The sequence below is a fragment of the Zeus faber genome, assembly GCF_960531495.2.
Source record: "Zeus faber genome assembly, chromosome: 12".
Classification (NCBI taxonomy): domain Eukaryota; kingdom Metazoa; phylum Chordata; class Actinopteri; order Zeiformes; family Zeidae; genus Zeus; species Zeus faber.
Window position 1 is genome coordinate 131,817 of NC_137196.1, and position 8,950 is coordinate 140,766.

Sequence of the window (8,950 nt, forward strand, 5' to 3'; positions counted from 1 at the left end):
CAGTACAGCATAGAAATTTTATTAATATGATGAACTATTATGTGCTTCTTAAGTGTTTCTCACAGATTTCTAGGCCCATCTAACATGTATTTGTGGAGTTATGATCATTTTCATCATTGTGTGCACATGTGGGAAAAAACGCATTTTCAGCCGATTTAAACGTCGAAAAGGGGAATTGGTTAAACGCTTCAGTCATTACTCTGTGTGACAGTGTCAGACAGTTTAAATACAATGGTGAACTAGTATATGCTGCTAAAGCGTTGTTTGTCAAACAGTTTTAGGCCCATACAACATGTATTTGTCGAGGTATGAGCATTTTCAGAACATTGGACGGTTTGCTGTCTAGCTGAATTAGAGAAACACCGAACCATTGTCTCTTCAGAGGTGAATGATTCAGAATGCTGCAGTACAGCATAGAAATTTAATTAATATGATGAACTATGATGTGCTTCTTAAGTGTTTCTCAGAGATTTCTAGGCCCATCTAACATGTATTTGTGGAGTTATGATCATTTTCATCATTGTGTGCACATGTGGGAAAAAACGCATTTTCAGCCGATTTAAACGTCGAAAAGGGGAATTGGTTAAACGCTTCAGTCATTACTCTGTGTGACAGTGTCAGACAGTTTAAATACAATGGTGAACTAGTATATGCTGCTAAAGTGTTGTTTGTCAAACAGTTTTAGGCCCATGTACAATGTATTTGTCGAGTTATGATTATTTTCATCATTGTGTGCACATGTGGGAAAAAATGCATTTTCAGCCAATTTAAACGTCGAAAAGGGGAATTGGTTAAACGCTTCAGTCATTACTCTGTGTGACAGTGTCAGACAGTTTAAATACAATGGTGAACTAGTATATGCTGCTAAAGTGTTGTTTGTCAACCAGTTTTAGGCCCATCTAACATGTATTTGTCGAGTTATGATCATTTTCATCATTATTTGTACGTGTGGGAAAAACGCATTTTCAGCCGATTTAAAAATCGAAAAGGGGAATTGCTTAAACGCTTCAGTCATAACTCTGTGTGACAGTGTCAGACAGTTTAAATACAATGGTGAACTAGTATATGCTGCTAAAGCGTTGTTTGTCAACCAGTTTTAGGCCCATACAACATGTATTTATCGAGGTATTTGCATTTTCAGAACATTGGACGGTTTGCTGTCTAGCTGAATTAGAGAAACACCGAACCATTGTCTATTCAGAGGGAATGATTCAGAATGCTGTAGTAGAGCATAGAAATTTTATTAATATGATGAACTATTATGTGCTTCCTAAGTTTTTCTCTCAGATTTCTATGCCCATCTAACATGTATTTGTGGAGTTAGGATCATTTTCATCATAGTGTGCACATGTGGGAAAAAACGCATTTTCAGCCGATTTAAACGTCGAAAAGGGGAATTGGTTAAACGCTTCAGTCATTACTCTGTGTGACAGTGTCAGACAGTTTAAATACAATGGTGAACTAGTATATGCTGCTAAAGTGTTGTTTGTCAAACAGTTTTAGGCCCATCTAACATGTATTTGTCGAGTTAGGATCATTTTCATCATTATGTGCACATGTGGGAAAAAACGCATTTTCAGCCGATTTGAACGTCGAAAAGGGGAATTGGTTAAACGCTTCAGTCATTACTCTGTGTGACAGTGTCAGACAGTTTAAATGCAATGGTGAACTAGTATATGCTGCTAAAGCGTTGTTTGTCAAACAGTTTTAGGCCCATACAACATGTATTTGTCGAGGTATGAGCATTTTCAGAACATTGGACGGTTTGCTGTCTAGCTGAATTAGAGAAACACCGAACCATTGTCTCTTCAGAGGTGAATGATTCAGAATGCTGCAGTACAGCATTGAAATTTAATTAATATGATGAACTATTATGTGCTTCCTAAGTGTTTCTCTCAGATTTCTATGCCCATCTAACATGTATTTGTGGAGTTATGATCATTTTCAGAACTTTTGACGGTTTGCTGTCTAGCTGAATTAGAGAAACACCGAACCATTGTCTCTTCAGAGGTGAATGATTCAGAATGCTGCAGTACAGCATAGAAATTTAATTAATATGATGAACTATGATGTGCTTCTTAAGTGTTTCTCAGAGATTTCTAGGCCCATCTAACATGTATTTGTGGAGTTATGATCATTTTCATCATTGTGTGCACATGTGGGAAAAAACGCATTTTCAGCCGATTTAAACGTCGAAAAGGGGAATTGGTTAAACGCTTCAGTCATTACTCTGTGTGACAGTGTCAGACAGTTTAAATACAATGGTGAACTAGTATATGCTGCTAAAGTGTTGTTTGTCAAACAGTTTTAGGCCCATGTACAATGTATTTGTCGAGTTATGATTATTTTCATCATTGTGTGCACATGTGGGAAAAAATGCATTTTCAGCCAATTTAAACGTCGAAAAGGGGAATTGGTTAAACGCTTCAGTCATTACTCTGTGTGACAGTGTCAGACAGTTTAAATACAATGGTGAACTAGTATATGCTGCTAAAGTGTTGTTTGTCAAACAGTTTTAGGCCCATCTAACATGTATTTGTCGAGTTATGATCATTTTCATCATTATTTGTACGTGTGGGAAAAACGCATTTTCAGCCGATTTAAAAATCGAAAAGGGGAATTGCTTAAACGCTTCAGTCATAACTCTGTGTGACAGTGTCAGACAGTTTAAATACAATGGTGAACTAGTATATGCTGCTAAAGCGTTGTTTGTCAACCAGTTTTAGGCCCATACAACATGTATTTATCGAGGTATTTGCATTTTCAGAACATTGGACGGTTTGCTGTCTAGCTGAATTAGAGAAACACCGAACCATTGTCTATTCAGAGGGAATGATTCAGAATGCTGCAGTACAGCATTGAAATTTAATTAATATGATGAACTATTATGTGCTTCCTAAGTGTTTCTCTCAGATTTCTATGCCCATCTAACATGTATTTGTGGAGTTATGATCATTTTCAGAACTTTTGACGGTTTGCTGTCTAGCTGAATTAGAGAAACACCGAACCATTGTCTCTTCAGAGGTGAATGATTCAGAATGCTGCAGTACAGCATAGAAATTTAATTAATATGATGAACTATGATGTGCTTCTTAAGTGTTTCTCAGAGATTTCTAGGCCCATCTAACATGTATTTGTGGAGTTATGATCATTTTCATCATTGTGTGCACATGTGGGAAAAAACGCATTTTCAGCCGATTTAAACGTCGAAAAGGGGAATTGGTTAAACGCTTCAGTCATTACTCTGTGTGACAGTGTCAGACAGTTTAAATACAATGGTGAACTAGTATATGCTGCTAAAGTGTTGTTTGTCAACCAGTTTTAGGCCCATCTAACATGTATTTGTCGAGTTATGATCATTTTCATCATTATTTGTACGTGTGGGAAAAACGCATTTTCAGCCGATTTAAAAATCGAAAAGGGGAATTGCTTAAACGCTTCAGTCATAACTCTGTGTGACAGTGTCAGACAGTTTAAATACAATGGTGAACTAGTATATGCTGCTAAAGCGTTGTTTGTCAACCAGTTTTAGGCCCATACAACATGTATTTATCGAGGTATTTGCATGTTCAGAACATTGGACGGTTTGCTGTCTAGCTGAATTAGAGAAACACCGAACCATTGTCTATTCAGAGGGAATGATTCAGAATGCTGTAGTAGAGCATAGAAATTTTATTAATATGATGAACTATTATGTGCTTCCTAAGTTTTTCTCTCAGATTTCTATGCCCATCTAACATGTATTTGTGGAGTTAGGATCATTTTCATCATAGTGTGCACATGTGGGAAAAAACGCATTTTCAGCCGATTTAAACGTTGAAAAGGGGAATTGGTTAAACGCTTCAGTCATTACTCTGTGTGACAGTGTCAGACAGTTTAAATACAATGGTGAACTAGTATATGCTGCTAAAGTGTTGTTTGTCAAACAGTTTTAGGCCCATCTAACATGTATTTGTCGAGTTAGGATCATTTTCATCATTATGTGCACATGTGGGAAAAAACGCATTTTCAGCCGATTTAAACGTCGAAAAGGGGAATTGGTTAAACGCTTCAGTCATTACTCTGTGTGACAGTGTCAGACAGTTTAAATGCAATGGTGAACTAGTATATGCTGCTAAAGCGTTGTTTGTCAAACAGTTTTAGGCCCATACAACATGTATTTGTCGAGGTATGAGCATTTTCAGAACATTGGACGGTTTGCTGTCTAGCTGAATTAGAGAAACACCGAACCATTGTCTCTTCAGAGGTGAATGATTCAGAATGCTGCAGTACAGCATAGAAAATTTATTAATATGATGAACTATTATGTGCTTCCTAAGTTTTTCTCTCAGATTTCTATGCCCATCTAACATGTATTTCTGGGGTTATGATCATTTTCAGAACTTGTGACGGTTTGCTGTCTAGCTGAATTTGAGAAACACCGAACCATTGTCTCTTCAGAGGTGAATGATTCAGAATGCTGCAGTACAGCATAGAAATTTAATTAATATGATGAACTATTATGTGCTTCTTAAGTGTTTCTCACAGATTTCTAGGCCCATCTAACATGTATTTGTGGAGTTATGATCATTTTCATCATAGTGTGCACATGTGGGAAAAAACGCATTTTCAGCCGATTTAAACGTCGAAAAGGGGAATTGGTTAAACGCTTCAGTCATTACTCTCTGTGACAGTGTCAGACAGTTTAAATACAATGGTGAACTAGTATATGCTGCTAAAGTGTTGTTTGTCAAACAGTTTTAGGCCCATCTAACATGTATTTGTGGAGTTATGATCATTTTCATCATTGTGTGCACATGTGTGAAAAAACGCATTTTCAGCCGATTTAAACGTCGAAAAGGGGAATTGGTTAAACGCTTCAGTCATTACTCTGTGTGACAGTGTCAGACAGTTTAAATACAATGGTGAACTAGTATATGCTGCTAAAGTGTTGTTTGTCAAACAGTTTTAGGCCCATCTAACATGTATTTGTGGAGTTATGATCATTTTCATCATTGTGTGCACATGTGTGAAAAAACGCATTTTCAGCCGATTTAAACGTCGAAAAGGGGAATTGGTTAAACGCTTCAGTCATTACTCTGTGTGACAGTGTCAGACAGTTTAAATACAATGGTGAACTAGTATATGCTGCTAAAGCGTTGTTTGTCAAACAGTTTAAGGCCCATACAACATGTATTTGTCGAGGTATGAGCATTTTCAGAACATTGGACGGTTTGCTGTCTAGCTGAATTAGAGAAACACCGAACCATTGTCTCTTCAGAGGTGAATGATTCAGAATGCTGCAGTACAGCATAGAAATTTTATTAATATGATGAACTATTATGTGCTTCTTAAGTGTTTCTCACAGATTTCTAGGCCCATCTAACATGTATTTGTGGAGTTATGATCATTTTCATCATTGTGTGCACATGCGGGAAAAAACGCATTTTCAGCCGATTTAAACGTCGAAAAGGGGAATTGGTTAAACGCTTCAGTCATTACTCTGTGTGACAGTGTCAGACAGTTTAAATACAATGGTGAACTAGTATATGGTGCTAAAGCGTTGTTTGTCAAACAGTTTTAGGCCCATACAACATGTATTTGTCGAGGTATGAGCATTTTCAGAACATTGGACGGTTTGCTGTCTAGCTGAATTAGAGAAACACCGAACCATTGTCTCTTCAGAGGTGAATGATTCAGAATGCTGCAGTACAGCATAGAAATTTTATTAATATGATGAACTATTATGTGCTTCTTAAGTGTTTCTCACAGATTTCTAGGCCCATCTAACATGTATTTGTGGAGTTATGATCATTTTCATCATTGTGTGCACATGTGGGAAAAAACGCATTTTCAGCCGATTTAAACGTCGAAAAGGGGAATTGGTTAAACGCTTCAGTCATTACTCTGTGTGACAGTGTCAGACAGTTTAAATACAATGGTGAACTAGTATATGCTGCTAAAGCGTTGTTTGTCAAACAGTTTTAGGCCCATACAACATGTATTTGTCGAGGTATGAGCATTTTCAGAACATTGGACGGTTTGCTGTCTAGCTGAATTAGAGAAACACCGAACCATTGTCTCTTCAGAGGTGAATGATTCAGAATGCTGCAGTACAGCATAGAAAATTTATTAATATGATGAACTATTATGTGCTTCCTAAGTTTTTCTCTCAGATTTCTATCCCCATCTAACATGTATTTGTGGAGTTATGATCATTTTCATCATTGTGTGCACATGTGGGAAAAAACGCATTTTCAGCCGATTTAAACGTCGAAAAGGGGAATTGGTTAAACGCTTCAGTCATTACTCTGTGTGACAGTGTCAGACAGTTTAAATACAATGGTGAACTAGTATATGCTGCTAAAGTGTTGCTTGTCAACCAGTTTTAGGCCCATCTAACATGTATTTGTCGAGATATGATCATTTTCATCATTATGTGCACATGTGGGAAAAAACGCATTTTCAGCCGATTTAAACGTCGAAAAGGGGAATTGCTTAAACGCTTCAGTCATTACTCTGTGTGACAGTGGTTCGGAATGCTGCAGTACAGCATAGAAATTTTATTAATATGATGAACTATTATGTGCTTCCTAAGTTTTTCTCTCAGATTTCTATGCCCATCTAACATGTATTTCTGGAGTTATGATTAATTTCAGAACTTGTGACGGTTTGCTGTCTAGCTGAATTAGAGAAACACCGAACCATTGTCTCTTCAGAGGTGAATGATTCAGAATGCTGCAGTACAGCATTGAAATTTAATTAATATGATGAACTATTATGTGCTTCCTAAGTTTTTCTCTCAGATTTCTATGCCCATCTAACATGTATTTCTGGAGTTATGATCATTTTCAGAACTTGTGACGGTTTGCTGTCTAGCTTAATTAGAGAAACACCGAACCATTGTCTCTTCAGAGGTGAATGATTGAGAATGCTGCAGTACAGCATAGAAATTTAATTAATATGATGAACTATTATGTGCTTCCTATGTTTTTCTCTCAGATTTCTATGCCCATCTCACATGTATTTGTGGAGTTAGGATCATTTTCATCATTGTGTGCACATGTGGGAAAAAACGCATTTTCAGCCGATTTAAACGTCGAAAAGGGGAATTGGTTAAACGCTTCCGTCATTACTCTGTGTGACAGTGTCAGACAGTTTAAATACAATGGTGAACTAGTATATGCTGCTAAAGTGTTGTTTGTCAAACAGTTTTAGTCCCATACAACATGTATTTGTCGAGTCGAAAAACTTCAAAATATACAACGCCGAAAAATATCACAAATACTTCAAAATTTACAACCCAGATAAATATCCCAAAAACGACTTACGGAAAATGTCGAAAAACGTCAAAATACACAACGCCAAAAAATGTCCCAAAAACGTCAAAATATACAACCCAGGTAATATCCCAAAAACGATATAAAACTATGTCGAAAAACGTCAAAATATACAACGCCAAAAAATATCCCAAAAACTACATAATACTATGTCGAAAAACATCAAAATATACCACGTCGAAAAATATCACAATAACGTAAAAATATACAACCCAGATAAATATCCCAAAAAACGACATAATATACGATGTCGAAAAAAGTCAACATATACAACACCAAAAAATGTCCCAAAAACGTCAAAATATACAACCCAGAAAAAAATCCCAAAAACGATATATTACTATGTCGCAAAACGTCAAAATATACAACGCCAAAAAATATCCCAGAAACTACATTATACTATGTCGAAAAAAGTCAAAATATACAACGCCAAATATGTCCCAAAAACGTCAAAATATACAACCCAGAGAAATATCCCAAAAACGACATAATACTATGTCAAAAAACGTCCAAATATACAACACGAAAAAATTTCCCAAAAACGACATAATACTATGTTGAAAAACGTCAAAATATACCACGTCGAAAAATATCACAATAACGTAAAAATATACAACCCAGATAAATATTCCAAAAACGACATACTTGTTACGTCGAAAAAAGTCAAAATATACAATGCCAAAATATGTCCAAAGACGTCAAAATATACAACCCAGATAAATATCCCAAGAACGACATACTTGTTACGTCGAAAAAAGGCAAAATATACAACACCAAAAAATATCCCAAAAACTACATAATACTATGTCGAAAAACGTCAAAATATACAACGCCAAAATATGTCCCAAAAACGTCAAAATATACAACCCAGATAAATATCCCAAAAACAATATATTACTATGTCGAAAAACGTCAAAAAATACAACGCCAAAAAATATCCCAAAAACTACATAATACTATGTCGAAGAACGTCAAAATATACAACACCAAAAAATATCCCAAAAACTACATAATACTCTGTCGAAAAACGTCAAAATATACAACGCCGAAAAATATCACAAATACTTCAAAATTTACAACCCAGATAAATATTCCAAAAATGACATGATACTATGCCGAAAAACGTCAAAATATACAACGCCGAAAAATATCCCAAAAACGACATACTATACTATGTCAAAAAAAGTCAAAATATACAACACCAAAAAATATCCCAAAAACTACATAATACTATGTCGAAAAACATCAAAATATACCACGTCGAAAAATATCACAATAACGTAAAAATATACAACCCAGATAAATATCCCAAAAAACGACATAATATACTATGTCGAAAAAAGTCAAAATATACAGCGCCAAAAAATGTCCCAAAAACGTCAAAATATACAACCCAGATAAAAATCCCAAAAACGATATATTACTATGTCGAAAAACGTCAAAATATACAGCGCCAAAAATTATCCCAAAAACTACATAATACTATGTCGAAAAACGTCAAAATATACCACGTCGAAAATATCACAAAAACTTCAAAATATACAACCCAGATAAATATTCCAAAAATGACTTACTAAACTTTGTCGAAAAAAGCCAAAATATACAACGCCAAAATATGTCCCAAAAACGTC